The 19,801-nt window shown below is 27.6% G+C and overlaps 1 long non-coding RNA gene across 1 annotated transcript; it reads right to left on the reverse strand.

Moving 5' to 3' along the window:
• Positions 1-360: 360 nt before the first annotated feature.
• Positions 361-2,503, reverse strand: LOC142333244 (uncharacterized). The gene is made up of 3 exons (XR_012758565.1): positions 2,416-2,503; positions 1,964-2,065; positions 361-489 (listed from the first exon to the last, which is right to left on the reverse strand). It is a non-coding gene; the product is annotated as an uncharacterized LOC142333244 (long non-coding RNA).
• Positions 2,504-19,801: the final 17,298 nt, after the last annotated feature.

Below are 19,801 nucleotides of genomic sequence, written 5' to 3' on the forward strand. Positions count from 1 at the left end.
AAGAGAGTTTCTATAGCTACCAATCACTGACAGTAACAGGAGACATTGAACACAACAAAATATTCCTTAACATTTATACTTCATTCGGTGAGCCCAATGTTCTAAGGTTATGAAATGTTCAGATTTCACTCTACAATAGCCAGCTACTACTAGCAGTACATGTTCGCTGATCAGGGTCACCCTCACATTGAGCAGCCTGCCTGAGATGGTTCACAGATTGCAGCTATGATAAAATTTATTGCACTGTTAAGGAATGATGCTGAACTTAATTTAAGGAATTATATTATATTTTACATTTTTATTATTATATATGTATATTAAAATAATTATTACCATAGCAAAATTATTTAGATTGAGAATCACTATTCCAAATGGTTTTATTTCAATTTTTTTATTATTTTGTGTCATCATGATCAACAACATTTTTTTAAACCAGTTTGGTTTATTTATCCATTGGGAATTGTAAAGAACATTTCTTAAATTTTCCCACTGAAAAAAAATAGAAAAATTCTTTATTTTTAATGAAGAATAAATATATAGAATGTAACAAACTTCCACATTCTCGTAGTGAAAATAAAGAAGAAAATTCACATAAAAATAGATTCGAGAATGCTTTGTTAGTGAGTGTCATCTGGCGAAAGATTTCGCTCTGATTCCTGTGCCTTTGGTAAAATTAAGCCAGATTGTAATTCTTGGAATCTAAATTATGGAACAAATTTAGGTATTTTATATTAAAATAACCAGTAGTACATGTTCTGAAATTTTTATATATTCTTCGTGAAATATTCTGTTTGTGTATATATCTGTTTATACAAATATATATATATATATATTTATATATATATATTTATATATATATATTTATATATATATATTTATATATATCCATAGCAAACATAGTACACAAATTAAATAACAATTATATTAAAATAATTAAGAATTGACAGCCACAAAATAATGTTCAGTTGCGGCTGGTAAATATATTGCTTTTCATCTTGAGCTGCTTTTAGCTTTTCTCAATTTATGATGGTGTATTGTGTATAGGAAAGCTGACAATAATAATAGAAAATGAAACATAAGACAAAAATAGATAATTGATTATTTTTAATCACTTTTTTTTAATGTTTTATAATTTCTTTGGAGGATGACAACGAGTGTGGAAGTGGTAATAGGGTATTCAGAATTTAGTGACTTGATGATGACATTTGACCACTGTTGATTACGTAATGGTTTTGTAAATTACTATTTTTGTTAAACAGAAATTTTACATTCGTTAAATATTTACTACTGCTGTACACAATTTTTGTAAAATATAATGGCATAATAATGTGTAGTACACAAAACATGACGTAACCGAATATTAAGCCAAGAACACAACAATGATGAAAATGAAAGAATAAATAACAGAAGATATTATCATGCCAAATAAAAATAGCTAGAAGCAGTCCGCTGAGATATTAGAAAGTTTCATATTTCTTGTCAATCCTTCTTAAGTAAATTATAATTATGAAAGGAAATCCTAACACATTTTAAGATTGGATTATCTAGATCGGTGCTGACTAATTGGATTTCAAAAGTACTAATTGATTTTCTAATTAATTTATTCATAGATAACAGAAAAAGTTCCATACATCAACCACGAAAATTAACATTTTTTTGTATATTGTTGTTTCTCATTCTAACTGGCCTTCCATCTTTATTATTTTAACAAATTCTTGTAATTTTAATTTTGATTTTATATCAATAATACCTTAACTTTCTATAAAAATTTATAAATATCAGTATTATTCAATAAAATTAGGTCAAATAAATTCTATTAAATTATTTAAATGCTCTTAACTCCTAAACTCCTGGACCGATTTTCAAAAAAAACAAGTTATGTACACTTTTATACAATTACATTTTCAGAAAGCTTTAGTAATAAATCTATGTGTTAATTAAACACTGATTTTAATAGCCATACCTCTGTTGTCATCCGTTCACCTCTGATGTCGAATAAATATATTATATAAAACGAAGAAACGCAGTAAAATGCTTCTGTTAACTTTGAAACTATATTCCTCATCTAAACAAAAAATATTTTTAAAAAATGAAAGATTACGGAATTTAGTTTTATAAAATCAGACATCACCTGAATCACACGCACGCGCATACACACACACACACACACACACACACACACACACACAAAATGTTAAAGTTAACAGAAACTTTGAAATTATACTCCTTGTCTAAACAAAAAATTTTTTAAAAAATAAAAGAAAATTATGGAATTTAGTTTTATAAGATCAGACATCACACAATCACACACGTGTGAGCGCACACATGCATATAAAATTAGTTAAAATTTTATTTCAAAAACTACTGTAAATATACTTTTTATTATTATTTTAAATATATGTTTTTTATAAATACCTTCACAATAGAATATACAGAGAAACAAGCATATCCAATTATTGAGCATAGCATTGCCACTGCTATACCTGGAATTCCTTTATTGATTAAACATACTTTTCTGCAATCATAAATTTAATTATCATTTTTCTAAAAAACAGACATTATTTAACTTTATCTTATGGAAAAAAAATATTACTAACTCTATGTGAAATAACAAAATCTGAGTGCATTATTTCATAACTACTTTTTACATACATGGATTATAAAATAGAATTTTAAAATTCATAATAACAGTAATTATTATTATTATTATTGTTATTATATACGATATTGTAATGTTTTAAATTTTTTGACAAAATGTACTTATTATAACTATATAATTAACGTATAAAGAAAATTATTGTATTATGTTGTCAGTTTGTTTTCAAATTTACTTTATTTACAATTTCTTATACTTACTCTATTTTCTTGTTTTTTTAAATATTTATTTATTTAATATATATATATATATATATATATATATATATATATATATATATAAAACATCTTATTATTAATCACATTAAAAAAAAATCACCTCAGTCATGGACTATATATCTCTCCAATAATAAAGTATGGTGTGTTGGTTTGTTACTGTATGTACTGACATTTTTATTTTGAATGAAGCATATGAACGATTCATTTGTTCTAACGATTTATACTTCTTGATACAAATGATTTATCTAAAATTATATTTGAGTTTTGAGGATAAAAAAGGTTGTCCTTTTTGGGGTTATAGCTGTGTTAAAAAATCACAACTCAGGAAAAACAGATAAAAATGTTGAGGATTTTGAAGCTTTTCATTGTAAAATTTTTTGTTGTAATTAGTACACTAAATTCATGGACCTTATTTAGTTACAATTGGCAAAAACATTTAAGAAAATCATGTGTAACGAAACAATAACCATGTAACATTTTCCTGCCTTTTATCTAGTAATTATTAAATTAAAGTACAGTGTCACTAACACTGTGATTAAAGTGCTAACTGTCACCAGGAGATTTTTAAAATTAAAATTATATAAAAAGTAGAAAAAAAGAAGCATTAGAAAGCAATGCCAATTTACAAAACATAAAAACAGTATTTTTAATAATATTTTAATAATGTAGATAAAAGACTGTTGGCATTTTAGAGAATCCAAATGAAATTGTAAATTTTTCTCAACAAACATTTCAAACACTGAAACATGTGTACGCCTTTCCCCTTTTTCTGTTTAGCATCCAGAACCACTTCAGAGGATGAATGATGATATATATATATATATATGAATGTAAATGAGGTAAAAATGAATGAATGTATAAAATGAATGGTAGGTCTTGTATAGTCTCAGATTGACCATTCCTGATATGTGTGGTTAATTGAAATCCAACCACTAAAGAACACCGGTATCCATGATCTAGTATTCATATCTGTGTAATTGCTTTTATTAGGATTTGAACCTTAAAATTCTCAACTTCAAAATCAGCTGATTTGTGATGACGAATTCAGCACTAGACCAACCCTAAGGGTTATGTGTATCCCTTCATGAAATTAATGCACGCATCTTTTACAGGTTTGGGTTATCAAAATCAATCTCCAAAACGATAACTGTAGGATGAAGTTTAAACAGATCAAAGAGATACATATCCTTTCTCATGAAAAAGTTTGAGGGAGGAGACATTTTTTACAAAAAAAAAGGTTTTAACCAGATAAACTCTGAAGAAGGTAAGTCACATACTTCCCCTACCATTATTCAAAAATAAATTTCTGCACCGCTATTGATGAAGTTTTGGAAAGCTCATATTTAGAAGTAAACAATAAATCTCCTATGTACAATGGCGAACAAATTAATCTTAACACAGTATTTTTAACTGAAAATTTTATTTTTAAAATGAAAAATGTTTGATAGTCAAACTTACTCAGATTTAATAGTTTATGTGTCCTTTGTTTTTTATTATCTCATTAATCCTCTTTGGTATTGATTCCACTAAGGTAGAACAATGATTTTTGATTTCTTCATCTCGACAACAAACCTGTATCACTGAACTAATAAGGTCAGTGCTACAATTCATTTTCCCAAGTCATATTTTTAGTATGGACCATAAAGTTTCAATGGGATTCAGGTAGAGGGGTTCCCTGGCCACGAGAGCACTCAATTTTTTTTTAATTTTTGATGAACTCTTTTTCTTTCTTTGATATGTAACATGGTGCAAGCTCCTACTGGAAAATGAGTTCTGGGTTTTTCTGCATAAGTGGGACTATTTCTCTTTGGCATATTTACCGGTCTGATCTCATCATCCCATCCAAGGCAAAAGTGCTCCTAGCCCTTCATTTGTAAAACATCTTTTTGGCCTGGTGTTTGGGAGCTTGTTGCAGGAGTGCTGGCGTAGTAATCTTCTCATCTCATGACTTATGAATGTAGGTTACTCTTTCCCATTGGAGAAAGAAATGAGTCTCGTCTAAAAAAAATAACTTTTTCCCTTATCTCAATAGTCCATTCTTTATGTTCCTTTGTCCGTTGAAGTCTTTTTGTCTTCATAACCTGTGTCAGTAACTGCTTATTTTTAGGTTTCTGAGCAATCCTTCCCACTGCCAATAATCTTCTACTAACTGTCATATCAGAAACATTAGTTCCAGAGGCTCTCAAGACCCCTGATTAAGGTCAGCAGTTGACAATCGTGAATTAATTTTGCTTTTTCTTATTAGTAATCAATCCTGTGTAGGCGTGGTTTTTTTTTCCGTCCACATTTTCCTTTTCTCTTTGAAGAGACGGAAACTGTTTCCCTAAACCTTTTCCCGATTTCATTTACAGTACCTAATCCCACACTACACTCACTGGTAATCTATCTTTGAGTCATATGTGCGTGTTGGGACAGAGCAATCATTGCTCTGTCCCAATACACACGACCCTTTTTCCCCACGAGAAAAAAGTTTTCTTGTGGGGGTACATCAAAAGCGTTGTTTATACACAAAAAATTTGCGACCTAAACCACTTAAAAAACAGGATTAATGAAGCAATGACAACCATTAACAAAGAAATGTTAACCAATGCTTCGAGAGAAGTTGAGTATCGTTTGGACATTTGTCGAGCAACTGAGGGCGCACATATTGAAATTTATTAATTATTTTAAAAAATGTTTGAGATGACAAATTTGAAAAATAAAAAACATAAACTGTAAGTAACTCTGTTTTAATTTAAACCATGTTCAAAACCGCACCATTCTTTTATGATAACCCTGTATATGTATTAAATGTTTATTATAACTAGCAAAATTGCTCATATTAATTTAAGTAAATTATAAACAAAGGATTTTTAATCGTAGCTTCATTTTCCAATTGATAATCATCAAAGTTAGTAGTGATCGGTTTTAACATGAAATATCCGAGGTTACTTCAATTGTCCGAAATTTTTCGGTATCTCATAAATATAAAAATCCATGTTATACATTTTCGATGCTACACAAGGCATCGAAAACAACATTCTTTTGTACGAACAGTTAGTTAATTGTTTGCACAAGTAAATGCTGAAAAGCCTTTGGCTACCTATACAATATGTCAAGAGATTAACAGAAAACAAAACTAAAATAAATTATTTTTTTAATAGCTTTCTTTAAAATAACCAAAGCTTTCTTTAAAATAATGACCAAAGTAGTCGATGCCCCTAAAAACCTCAAAAAAAGAACATTTCTGAGATGAAAGTTTCTAATAATAATAATAAAATCTTACTTGTATATTAATTGATGTTGTATAATAATATATCTCAAGTAATTTTTCATTAATCTTGATTTATCTTCTGAAAAATAATCATTCTCTTCATTTTTTAGGAAAATCCAATCAGAATTATTCGAATTAATTTCCTCAAAGTGATATGATTCTTTTCCTTTTTCTGGAATTAATGTTAACATTTCTCTTATCAATAAACAAAGTAATTTTATGTCGTTCACAATTCTTTCCATCGATAAAGTACATACGGAATAAGTAACGTACGCATAATGTCCTACAAATGTTATATACAAACACTGTAATGTATACCATACAAAATAAACGTACAGTTTTCTGTAATTGCATGGGTAATAAGCTGGGTACAGTAAAGGTAAATTTTCTACTTTTATTGTATTAAAATCTTCGGTATTTAACAGAATATAAATTGTACTTGATAAAGGGAGTATGTAAACAAGAATAACATCAAAGAAAATAAAAGTGTACAATATATTATTATTAAAAATTAATTCTTTTTTATTATATTCCAGTAACATTTTTCGGTCTTTTGACACAGGAAAAGGAAATTTATCCTTACTCTCACGAACAGTTATTAAAATAGTAGACAGAAAATCCTTCCAGCATGTTAAATAATTTACGAAATAGGAGAAACAAAGAGTGTAAACTATTAGCCCTTTTAACGAATTACTTATTCGATCGATATTATCCCAATTATCGATTAAATATAAAAAAACAATCGATTAATAAAATTAATTCTAATATATTAAATAATATAATTCTTGTATTTAGTTTTGGTCTCCTGTAATCATTAAAATCATAACCTAAGAATGTTAACGAAGTTTTAATTTTATCACCGATGTCCGTCATATGAATTTTTTAATATCTTTCCTTCTGAAAACAAAGTACAAAATAACAGCAACAGAACGGTAAAATTTTGTATATATTAATGATCAGATTTGCCGAGAATTACCCGAGATAGTTTTGTATTATATTATTAAAGAATCAGACCTATTTAGTCGATTAACCGGGGGCTAATCGAAGGTGGAACAGGTGTGCCTCAGCTCACGCTTCTTACGAATATCAGTTCTCAACTTGCTGATAGTTATCCGAGATCGAATATCCATTGAAAGTATTTTAAACAGTTAGTTACTGGATGACGGTCAAATTAAAGCTGAATGTAAAAATTACAGTTAATTACACGAAGAAATGTATAAAAGATTGTTAATAAAGCTTATGTTTAAACGTAAGTTTTTATTTTGTAACAATTGTAATAGACTTATACAATTTCTAAGTAGTAGAATTAGAATACTGTTACACACGTTGTCCTGGAATGAGATTCTTAAAGCTTACTGTTCGCTTTAATTTCTGTGCTGATTTAAGAAAACCTCAGTTTAGTGAAAGTATTTTTACTACGTTTGTAAGCACAGTTTACTAAATTTTTCAGTACCAAAATAAAATAAAGAAAACCTCCAATTCAGGACTTCATGACGGAAATGTTACAAAAAAATATATATTTAAACAACATAGTTTACTACTTTAGTATGTACATAATAACGTAAGGACATTTTTTTTAAGAACAAACTTTTATATTTATTGTATCTAAATATACATGACAGAAAAATAAATATACACACATCATAAAATAAAAAAAAATGCTGATGAAAAAAGATAATATAAATATTGTATTGCACTGGTTTATTATTATTATTTCAAGAACACCTTTTGTTAAAAATATTTCATACATTTTTAATAAGCTTCTATAAATAAATCGGTAAATGTCGTATGAAATATTAAACACATCCCTTTTTTTATTTTTTTGTGCCACTCGCTTCTTTTAAAAATAAAGATTTTGGATTTTATACGAGTGGTGCTTTAGTGGGCTAGCTGTTTCTATATCATACAGTACTCATATACTAGCAGAATGATTATTACTTGTACAAATCGCCGGTATGTAATTTTTATATTGAAAACTAAATTTAATGGAAATCTAATCGTTAATTTTTATTTTAAATTATTTCAAAAGATTATTTTTGAAAGAAAAAATGTAACTGATACATATCGAATCGAAAATATTAAAAATCACATAATTACTCGGTTCATAGAAGTTGTCTACAATATTTTCATACGAGACTGGCTATTCCGCTTGTACTGTAGTTAAATACGAGTAAGTAAGCATATTTAAAATTATAAAAATGAAGTACTGGTGCGTTAGCGATGTACGAGTTCTGTTATATGCCGACTGAATACTAGTTTTCATACAAATTGCTGTATATTTTTCATGCTGAAAATTAAAGTTAATGTAACACGTAATTCTTTTTTTGCTCAAGTGGGAAATTTATCTAAATATAGCTCTATTTAAATAGAAAATTAAATGAAAATCAAGGTTTTTTTATTATCTGCCGACAGATAGAAGTAAATTTATTTTCTTCTGTTTCGTATTTTTTCAATTTAAAAAAGATTAATGGAGTTAATTCAGAGTAATCATTATTACTTTCAATGTATTCCGAGTGTTTAAATTATTTTTACAGGAAATATATGTACTTTATTCTTTTTACAGTATTTTTTCCAAAACATATTTGTGGAAATTCTTTGCAACCGAAATATTTCTTGTAAATATTTTTGAGTTATCCAAAATGTTAAGCTACATCTGATGGCCCAGTAGCCACTTATCTGAAAGGTACTCAGTTAAAAAAAAAACATTTTAAAACAAGTAATGACTTCTAAATTCTCATATGTGTCCATATCTTTTAGCTGAATTCACAATCAAAATATTGCAGCACGAAGACGAGGACTTTTTGATCTGCATTTAGTGATGAGCCAGTATAAAAGATTTCATCTGACTGGGGACGTTAACATATATAATTTCTGTATCTGGATATCCTCTTCAACCACAGGAACCATTTCTTCTAAGCACTGATAAATAGCTAATTCACACACAAGATTGTTTGGTATCTAGTTTTCGACCACAACCTGTTTTCACTAACACAACTGAAAAGCAAATGAAACTGAGACAGTGACTAGAGCAGCTACAGTGCGGGTTGGGACATTCTAAACAGCACTAACTTGTAACCACTTGTGATGATCCATTCCATTATATTACAGAACTTTTCTAATGCCCTTTGAATATGAGATTTTAATTAGTATTTACATAAAATATTTGTAGTTGAAATTAAAGATCATTTATTTGATTGGTAACCAAACGTTTTTTGAATGCAAAACAAAAAGCAGTGAATTTTAATAATAAACATCCTGACCCCCAAAGGATAAGATACCCACCATGTGATGAATCTAAATACCACACCAACACCTCCATACCTAGTCCTGAGGGGCTTTACCGGAAGTCACCTTCAATGGTCTTGACATATTTCATCTTGCCTCAGTCAGGATGCCACCAATGCAAATGTTACACACTAATTAAAAACAGCTATATATAATCAAAAGTAAACAGATGGCAAAATGAATAACCACGATAGGTAGAGCCAGAAAGATGAAGAAGGGTTACCTTCAGACATTGACTGAACTTTAAAATTAATATTAATTATAATATAATAATAAATAGGCAAAAATAATACAGCATTAACATATTTTTCATAATTTTTTTATTATATTAAAGGCAATTCTATACACTCAGTTATTATTATCATTATTAACTAATATACAACATCCTAAATACAACAATAACATTTCATTTGTTATCTACAGTACATCTTGTGACACATTCAGTATTTTTTTAATTTTATTTACGTATTTTAATATTAATAATAATAATTATTATTATATAGTATGATTTCTAATAACATACAAAAATGACAGCCTATTTTTGTTATAATAACAATTATTTTTATTAATAATTCTTACAGTTAATAATTTTTTTATGTAATTCATGTCACAAAAATTCATAATTCAAATAAATTCTGTTTATAATAAAAAGAAAGAAACAAACAAAATTATATAATATAATATATATAGTATATAATATAATATATATAATATATATATATAATATAATATATATAGTAGTAATATCATTATCCAATAAAGATAGTTAAATCTCTTAACTAGTAAATAATAAACATTTTTATATGTGTATCTTACAATTTAATGGTCTTTTTATTACTTTAAATCCATATTCTTAATTAATTATTATATCATAAATGTTAGTAATAATTCAGTTCTGATGTTTGCTTTTATTGGAAAACCTTTGAGCAAATAAATTTTTTTTAAAGGGTAATAAAGGCATCAGAGGTTAGATTTTTTTTCAAATAATAATGAAAAGTATATAAAATTACGATATATATATATATATATATATATATATATATATATATATATAATATTTGGTTATGAATACTATTATTGTTTAGGTAAAAGAAATTATTTCAAAATATTCTGTTTAAAAAAAGATTATTAAACAATTTATAATTTAAACAGTAGCACACTAATAAACAACAACAATTTTAGTTTTTCTTGCAAATTTTCATATAAAAATTTACATGTTAACTGATTTAAAAAAATAATAAATCTATAAAAAAAACATCTACAGAATTTATAAACTTTATTGTAATATCTTCTGAGTTTAATTTTTATACTTTTTTTTATACATTTAGTATTTACTATGAAACAAACAACAGTTTGTAACATATTTTCAAGAGTATAATTACAAATAAAAAACATACTCATATTTTGGATTTCATCGCATAATTAGATTTAGATTTTTATATTATTTTACTTCTTTATAAAAAGTTATTCGCTGCGCATAACACTCTACCCCTATGAAAAAAGTATAGAAAGAACTGCCTCAAATTTCACAGCCAAAGATATGCAAGAGGTGATGTCACTAGCATTACAAGAATTTAAATAAAGTAGTAGAAGTATTATGTATTTACAGAGGACAACTAAGCGAATACAGTTTTATGTAATAACTGCTTATTACAAACTCACAGCCATACTAATTCATGGTGAGAATACTACACCACTATTTTCGTAAATATTGGTTTCTAACTTCTGAAAATTATAAGAATATATAATTTAGGTTAACCATAGTTAAGGTTAAGAGTGAAGATTAACCATAGTTTGCAAATCTGAAGAACTGTTAAAAAATGCAAAATTAATTATACTGAAAGGTTGTGAAGAAAGGAAAAATAATGGAACAATCACCAAACAGATACAGTGGGATATTATTTGATGGAGTTCAAATAGTAGCAGCACATTACAGACAACCCTTTCATAAGGATTTTCAGTGCCATAAAAAAAAACTTCTGACTGCCATTTATTAACAACTTATTAATGCAGATAAATACTGGAAAATAATTATATTACATGTAACCATGTTTCATATTGTTATACTTAGCACATTTTATTTTTAAGTATTATAAATTATCTTATTACATCAGGGTAGGTTAGGTGAGGAAATAATTCACTCCTTTCATAGTAGCTTTTTTTTTGTAGAAAAAACAGGTACCTAATCTAATACTTACAAGTACCTAATTAATACTTAAAAAATACATGTGCAGTTAAAAAAAGGCATTTTAAATGACCTTTTTTTAAATACAACAAATATACACAAGTATTTAAAATAATATTGAAATCGCTTGCTTTGAATAATATTGATAAATAATATTGAACTCACATTCAACAAAACTCTTTTTTTACAGTTTTTGTGAAAAATAATACCATTCTTTTTATTAAATCACCACTTTTTTCTGCTTGAAAATGATGTATCTGTTCTTCATAAAGTGAAGCCCATGTAAAATATTGATCTGTATAATACACTGGAGTTGGTATATTATCATTTAACATCTAGAGTTCTAGATCAGGAAATCTTAATTTGATTCCTGGCTAAGTTTGGTCTTTTTTTCACTTGTCATTTCATAAATCTCACCTAACTTTTTATAATACATGCATGTAATGTAACCAACATTGTAATACTGAAATAAAAATACTAATAAAAAATGAAATTACATGTTAAATATATATACATAGCTTTTGGATAATATATATTTTTCTCTTATTAACAATTTACAAACATAGCTTTTTGTTTCAGCAAATGTAATACAGTATAAAGAGTCCATCATCCAGCATCCAAGTCATTTTTGTTAACTCAAATCACAAACAGTTTTATATAATAGTAAGAGGAAAACTGTTGTGACTACTTTTTTTGAAGTAGCATGTATTTATTTTTAAACATTAACCTTTTTATAGCTTTTGTTATAAAAAAAGGAGTTGTAAAACAGGAAAAGTTAATGTTTTCCACCATACAATGTGATTTCATTTTGTTTAGACTAGACTTTACTTATCGATAAGGAAGATTGTCTATCAGGATAAATAACTCTTAAACTAAATTTTAATTACAATGCTGTCCATGAAATCCCACGGATAATATTTTGATCAAAATAAGCAAGTGAAAAATTTATTCGACGAAAACCTAAAATGAATAGCTCAGATTACCTAATAACATTTTTCATACAATCGATTTAAATGTATATGAAACGACAGTTCTAATAACATTTATTTCAGTCGAGAAAGCCTTCAGTAGTAATTTATAAATTATAAAATGTTTACTTATATGAAGCCCACAGATAATCCAAGCATTTCTAGCATTATTACTAAAATGCATTTAAGTATACACCTTATTGTCAGTTAAATGTTATTTGATAAATATCTATTTCATTAAGGATGAAAAAATATATTTTAAAAATGAAGTAAACAGAAAAACACATGAACAAAAACAAATGTTAAACGTGAGTACTTTCCATAAATACTGGCAATAAAATAACTATAATTAATGCAACAAGATTAAAGAGAAGATTCGACATTATAACCCACCAGTTACTCGTCAACCATGACTTCATAACCATTATTGATATTTAAAATTTTAAAAGTTAACCGTTGATGACCGTTGAACCGATAACCGTTGAACTAATTAATTTTACCATATTTTGTTTGATTTTGAAATGAAATTATACAGCATGTAAAATGTATGTTTCAATAAGTTATAGGTTCTTCATTAATAAATCTATGACATGATAAAAGTTGTGCTAGGATCCTCTGCTTAGATATGAAACATTTATTTCTAAGCAGAAAGGACGGATTCCTCAAGTATAAAGAAATTAAATATTTATTTCAAATTTAATTATGATTGAGAATATAACATGGTAGCAAGTATATTTTGTTTTCCTAATAATGTAAATGAGACGTTTTTAAAATTTTTACAATAAATTTAATCATCAATGAGAGAAGTGTATATAATTTTCCAGCTTTTTTGCAGTAACTAGTAAATAATTCAGTTTCAACACTAATAACTACTTCTTTTCTACTCATACAAACATAAATAATGTTGCAAAGCATAAACTAGTTTATTATTATTTTTTCTTAATAATAATAAAAACAAAATAAATTAATAATAAAACAAGTTTATGTAATAAAATATTTTCTTAAAATGAATTTTATACAATCCAGTAATTCAGTTAATATACACTTTATATTTATACAGAGCGTTTCATAATGTTCTTAGGAGTTACAAAAATTCAGTACAAAAAAAGTATTTCACTTACCTAAATGAAAGTTGTACGAGGTGATGCCAGGGACTCAAACAGTTTCTGTTAAAATCTATAAATGTTCAATATGTGCTCCTCTGGTGACACGGCACACATCAACACGAAAGTCTAGCTCTTGCCAAACTCGCTCTAACATGTCATTTTCGATAGAGTTGATTGCATTGATTATGCGATCCTTTAGCTCAGCGATATCGTGCGGCATCGGTGGGATAAACACCGTATCTTTCACGTAACCCCAGAGAAAGAAATCACATGGCGTGAGGTGTGGTGATCTTGGTGGCAATAACATGTGTTGGTCTTCTTCAGACGCACGTCCTATCCAGCGCCGAGGTAATGTTGTGTTAAGGTACTGTCGAACCTCGTTATGAAAACGGGCAGGACAACCATCTTGCTGGAAAATGAAGTAGTTGAGTAGCCGAGGCATATGCCATAATTGTAACATATCATGCCGGTTACTGTCGTTTCCATAAAAAAAGAACGGCCCATACACTGCCTCACGAGAGATCGCACAAAAAACGTTTACTTTCGGAGAATCCCAAATGTGTACCACATAAGCGTGTGGGTTTTCAGTTCCCCAAACTCGCACGTTATGACGGTTTACTTTGTCGCTAATATGGAAAGTAGCTTCATCGCTGAAAATTATATTGTTTAGAAAACCTTCATCTAACATCTTTTCCTGTAACTGTAAACAAAAATTGAGCCTACGTGTTTTATTTCCATCAGAAAGACCCCGGATTAATTGAAGACGGTACGGTTTGCATAATAAACGTTTACGGAGAACTCTCCACACTGTTTTTTTCGGAATTCCTAATTCTCTGCCTGCAGCCGCAGTCGATTTTGTCGGGCTGCGAATGAAACTTGCACACACACGTTCGACATTGACTTCTGAGGTTGATGGACGACCAGTTGATTTTCGCTTGCATAAGCAACGGGTTTCACTGAATTGTTTATACCGTGCACGAATTGAATTGTCACTTGGTGACCCTTATGAAATTTCAACCGAAACGCACGTTGAACAGAAATTACTGACTTTGACAAGTGAAATTCTAACACACAAAACGACTTCTCGCTTCCCGTAGCAGCCATTTTCTCTACTGTCCACGCCTAGTAAGCAAACGGTTTACTAACTGCCTAGTATATGTAAAAAAAAAACTATTTGAAGTACTCTTCCGTACAGGTTTATTCTTATAAGTGAAATAGTTTTTTGTTAATGAATTTTCGAAACTCGAAAGAACATTATGAAACGCTCTGTATTAAAAAAAACAGCAATTATCCTCATTTGCTGTTAACAAAAAAGTTAAAACTTCCTAACTATAAAAAGTGTAAAAAAATTCACTTCTTTAAAATTATTAATTATATTTCAATATTTTTTATTTAAATGTGATCACTAATCTATAGTATAATACAGACATAGTATAATACTGATACTACCAAAATCAGAACTTTCTTGAAAATTATCAATTAAAAAAAAAATGATAAAAATAGTTAAAACTGTAATTTCCCACCATATTCCACAAAACGTTAGTACTTACGTATGGATTTATGAATCAACATTTAAGTTAAAAAAATATATCAGTTTTTTTAACTGCCTCTAGGTACTAAGGTTTTTTAAAATAATTTTTATCGCCAACAATCAAAAAATACAATGTGACATATATTTGTTAAATATGTAAACAATTTTTATGAGAAGTTATAAGAAGTGTTTATGAACTGAGAGTTTATATAATTGTTTAATGATAATAATTAAAATACAACAATGACTCATACATTTTCAGAAGATCTTTCATGATTACTATGAAATACTCTATTAGTGATATTATATATGATACTTGCCTTGAAATAGTTAGGAAGCATGTAATATGCAATCAAGTAGTATATTAGATCTGTTATATTTATTTTAATGGATTCATTTTATTTATTTACATTTACATTACACAAAAGAGTACAAGGTATTAATAAAAAAAAACTTGGTTTTATCTCATATAAGTTATATGATCTGTAATAAAGATTAGCAAAAAATTCAAATTGGTATAAAAATAAAACAGAAAAGTTATACAATAATAAATGAAAACAAAACCATTTAAATTAAAAATACTTAAAAGTTTGAAAACTAATAGTAATATAAAAGTAAATAAGAGAGATGAATGTTTTTATTTATACACACAACAAAATCAAACTCTGTACATAACAGAAACTGGATATAAACATACAAGATATCAACTGTTCAAAGATACTTTTTAAAAGCTATAAATAATTCAACTCAATTTATGGCATTTTTAAAAATACAAAAATGAATTTGATATAAATAATAAATTTCCTAACCACTTTAAAAGATCCTCTGTCCTGCTGATCATAGTGGAGCTGCACAAAGGGTCTTTATAAATTAAAAAAAAAAACATTTAAACAATATTTAATAAATGTGATAATTCTGATAAAATTTTTTATAATTATAAAATTATTTAACAATTATAAACATATTAACGAGTATTATTTTTAACAGCTGCTAAAAATTAATTCAACTTCAATAACACAATAATGTTTTAAAATAAATTAAAACTGTAAACACTGCTTTAAAATTAATGGAGCCTATTTTCACTTCTTCTCTTCAGAAGAAGAAGAAGAAGAAAATAGCTGATATTAATTATCAGCATATTCCTCTATTGAATTTCTGATATTGTTAACTATTTTAAAAAGGATAGGAAAATGTGTAAATATTTATCAAACAATATATTCAATCTATTTTATACTTGTTCATTCAATCTCACTTTTGCATGTTCTTAAATAAAATTTAGTTTGTAGATTTCATATAATCTAAATATCTTGATTATCTGCTAGCATGTCTTGTATATATGTTTAGTTTCTATAAGGTATTTTGTAAAGATTGTGATTCTGTTGCAACATATATTGCCTTTATTGGTTCCTTAATCTATGAACAAGTATGCATTTCCTGTCAGCCCAGTTTATTTGTGCAATCCACTGCATTAGCGTTCAATGCTATGTTCCAATACACAAACAAACAAAATATATTCAGGAGTGAATAAATGTATTTAAATATGATAAGCCAACAAATACAGAAACTCAGAATTGTATATATTAAATTGAATTGATTGTACAAAATACTACATAGGACAAACTGGACATACATTTACCCACAGCTACAAGGAATTCATAGGGGCACTATACAAATCAATTTCTCACACAAAACTAAACAAGTACAGTCTTGTGCAAATTAATGTGAACAAGAAGTAACTTTTTGTTAGTTGCATGGTACCAAAAATTCCAAATGTAGTACAGCTGTTTCCCTCCATTTCAAGTATTGCATGAAAATATCTTGTTTGTTTTGAGAGGTTATGTGCATTGCTTACCTATTTTATTTTGATTTCTTCTAGTGTAAATGATCTTCTTTGATTGCATTAATAAATTTAGAAAAGTAGCAGTATGGATTTAACTTCTAAGAAAAGAAGCAAGATAATAACACTCAATGAACATACTTGTATGACTCAAAGACCGTTAGAAGCAGAGTAGAAGGTTAGTCTAGGTATAGTTAATAAGATAATTAGACAAAATCTTGAGATGGTACAATTTCACTTCAATGAAATGGATTTTATGTTGGGCTAAAACCCCAAACGTAATTGGAGTTTCACCCCAATGTAAGATTACCTTTTTGGCTATTTTACATAGAATTAGTAAAATTAAAACTCAGAAAAACAGTTTTGAGTTACAAAAAGACTTAGAATCAGCTGGTGTGAAAATTCACGATCTACTGCATGCAGAAGACTTCTGGAAAGTGGTTGCAAGGCACGAAGGCCTATAAGAAAACAACCTGTTATGGAGGCCATACAATTGGTATGAATTGGTAAATAAATTAAAAAACTTAACAGTTGGGAAGTTATTAAGGTAAGGTAAGTTATGATATAAGTAACATGTATCCTCGCATACATAAAACAATTTGTATAATAAGAAATAAATTAACAAATAATCATAAATAATTTTCCTCTGTAATAATTAAAAAGCAAAAGCAAAGTTTAACAGTCCACCACAGTACAGAACCAAATAAGACCTCTTACCTTATTTTTTATTCTCCTTTATGTATCAATAGTTTTTTCAAGAAATTCATCATCATCATCAGTTGATTAAATTACAATTTCAAAATTACACATTAAAATACAAAGTTATTATGTATATAAAATATGTGTAGTCAAATAATTAAAATCCTTTAAACATCTTTGTGGCTAGCCACTAAATACAGCTCTGTCTATATAAATAATATATGTCTGTAATAATACAAACAGACAGTGATGTATTTAGTGGCTAGCCAAAAAGATGTTTAAAAAGTTTTAATTATCTGACTACACATATTTTATATGTGTAATTTTGAAATTTTAATCAACTGATGACTAGGAATTCCTCAAAAGCGCTATTGATACATAAGAGAGAGTAATAAAAATGAAAAAATAAGATTAGAGCTCTTTGGTTCTGTACTCTGGTGAATTGCTGAATCTTGTTTTTCCTTTTGAATATACATATATACACACACACATTTTTTTAAAAGTGTTTTTCATTTTTTTTAAATGTTTAATGTTTATTGTGTTACAGGAATCTTTCAGTTGTTCAAGATAAAGAAATATGTTGTTATTTGATTTCATGTAAAGAAAAAGATAATATTGATATTACACTGCAGTAGCTGATTGCACATTCTGAATCTGGCGCATTTAATTAGTAAAATCTACATAGATTTTATTCCTCTAATATTAATAATTAAAATTTGTATAAATAGTAATAAATAAAAATTAAATGTTGTTGATGATTACATTAAATTGTACAATTTTTTATTTTGAATTTTTAACTTCCAGCCGTAACAAAATGGGAGTTGGTACATACTTTTTTTATATCTAAATATTTGTACTATCTTTTTTATTTTTAAATTACATTCATGGATTTCATTATACTTGATTAGGCAGTTTGGTGCTGTATTGTTTTTTTTTAATACACAAATGTTAGTGAAATTGAAAAGATTTACCTAGTTTCAACATTTCATTTATAACATTATGTTAATGATAATATCCTCAAGTTGGAGGATTTTGGCACTTATGATTTTTTTTTGTACATCTGTGTTAGTGTTAAGCTGCTCATACATCGGGTGTTTTGATTATTAACGATTAAGTTGTTAAAGAACTGCTCAAATTAATTGGGGCCACTCTGTAAATTGTAAATGATAATTTGGTCAGCATATCGGAGATGTTATTTGATACACGATTATAGAATAAAATTGGATCATCAGATATATATAACTAGATCAATATATAAATGATTACCAAAAATTTAATTCAGTCATCAACTGAAATGTATATGTTGGTTTGCAAAAGAAGAAGAGAATTTTCACTTATTAACAAAATGTTCATCAATGAACTAAATTATTTGATTAGTCATCTTATTTGTAAAGACAAAGTGAAACCTGGTCATTTATAAATCTAGTCATCTATAATTAAACAACTGATTGGCAGGCTGTATGGGTAGCTTTAGATATAAAAATATTGGCCTTATTGAAATTATTAATTTCATTAAACGTCATTTTATTGTTATTTCTAGTAAATTTTTCTGGTTGTTTATATCCATACACGCATACAGTAAAACTAGCTTATAACAAGGCCATAATACCTTAAGTACTACTCGAGGTACTAGTTATTGTATGACTGAAGTGTATGGCATAATGATAGCATCTGTGCCTTTCATCTGGAAGGTTCCCCGTTCAAATGGCTTGGCATTTTATGCTTATTTATTTTGAATAAACATACTCACATCCATAAATTCAGTCAGTTACCTAACATTTACAGCATAATAGTTAAGTTATTTATTACAATTTTTTTAGACTTACTTGTTCATTCCTATCCTCTTCTGGGTAGAGGCAGTATACATAATATATAGAAGTGACTTATTAATATTTCTTTGTACCATTTTTTCCAGTTTCTCTCTTATGGTCGTCAAACATGTAAGCATCTAAGGTTCAAGCAAGCAGTGTTAATCAGAGTTGCATTCTCTTAAGTGAAATGATTCTCATTACATAGCCAGTACTTGCGATGAGCAGGGCAAAATTTTAGTTTGTAAAGTTGAA

Source organism: Lycorma delicatula, chromosome 12 (genome assembly GCF_047948215.1).
Source record: "Lycorma delicatula isolate Av1 chromosome 12, ASM4794821v1, whole genome shotgun sequence".
In the NCBI taxonomy this organism is placed as follows: domain Eukaryota; kingdom Metazoa; phylum Arthropoda; class Insecta; order Hemiptera; family Fulgoridae; genus Lycorma; species Lycorma delicatula.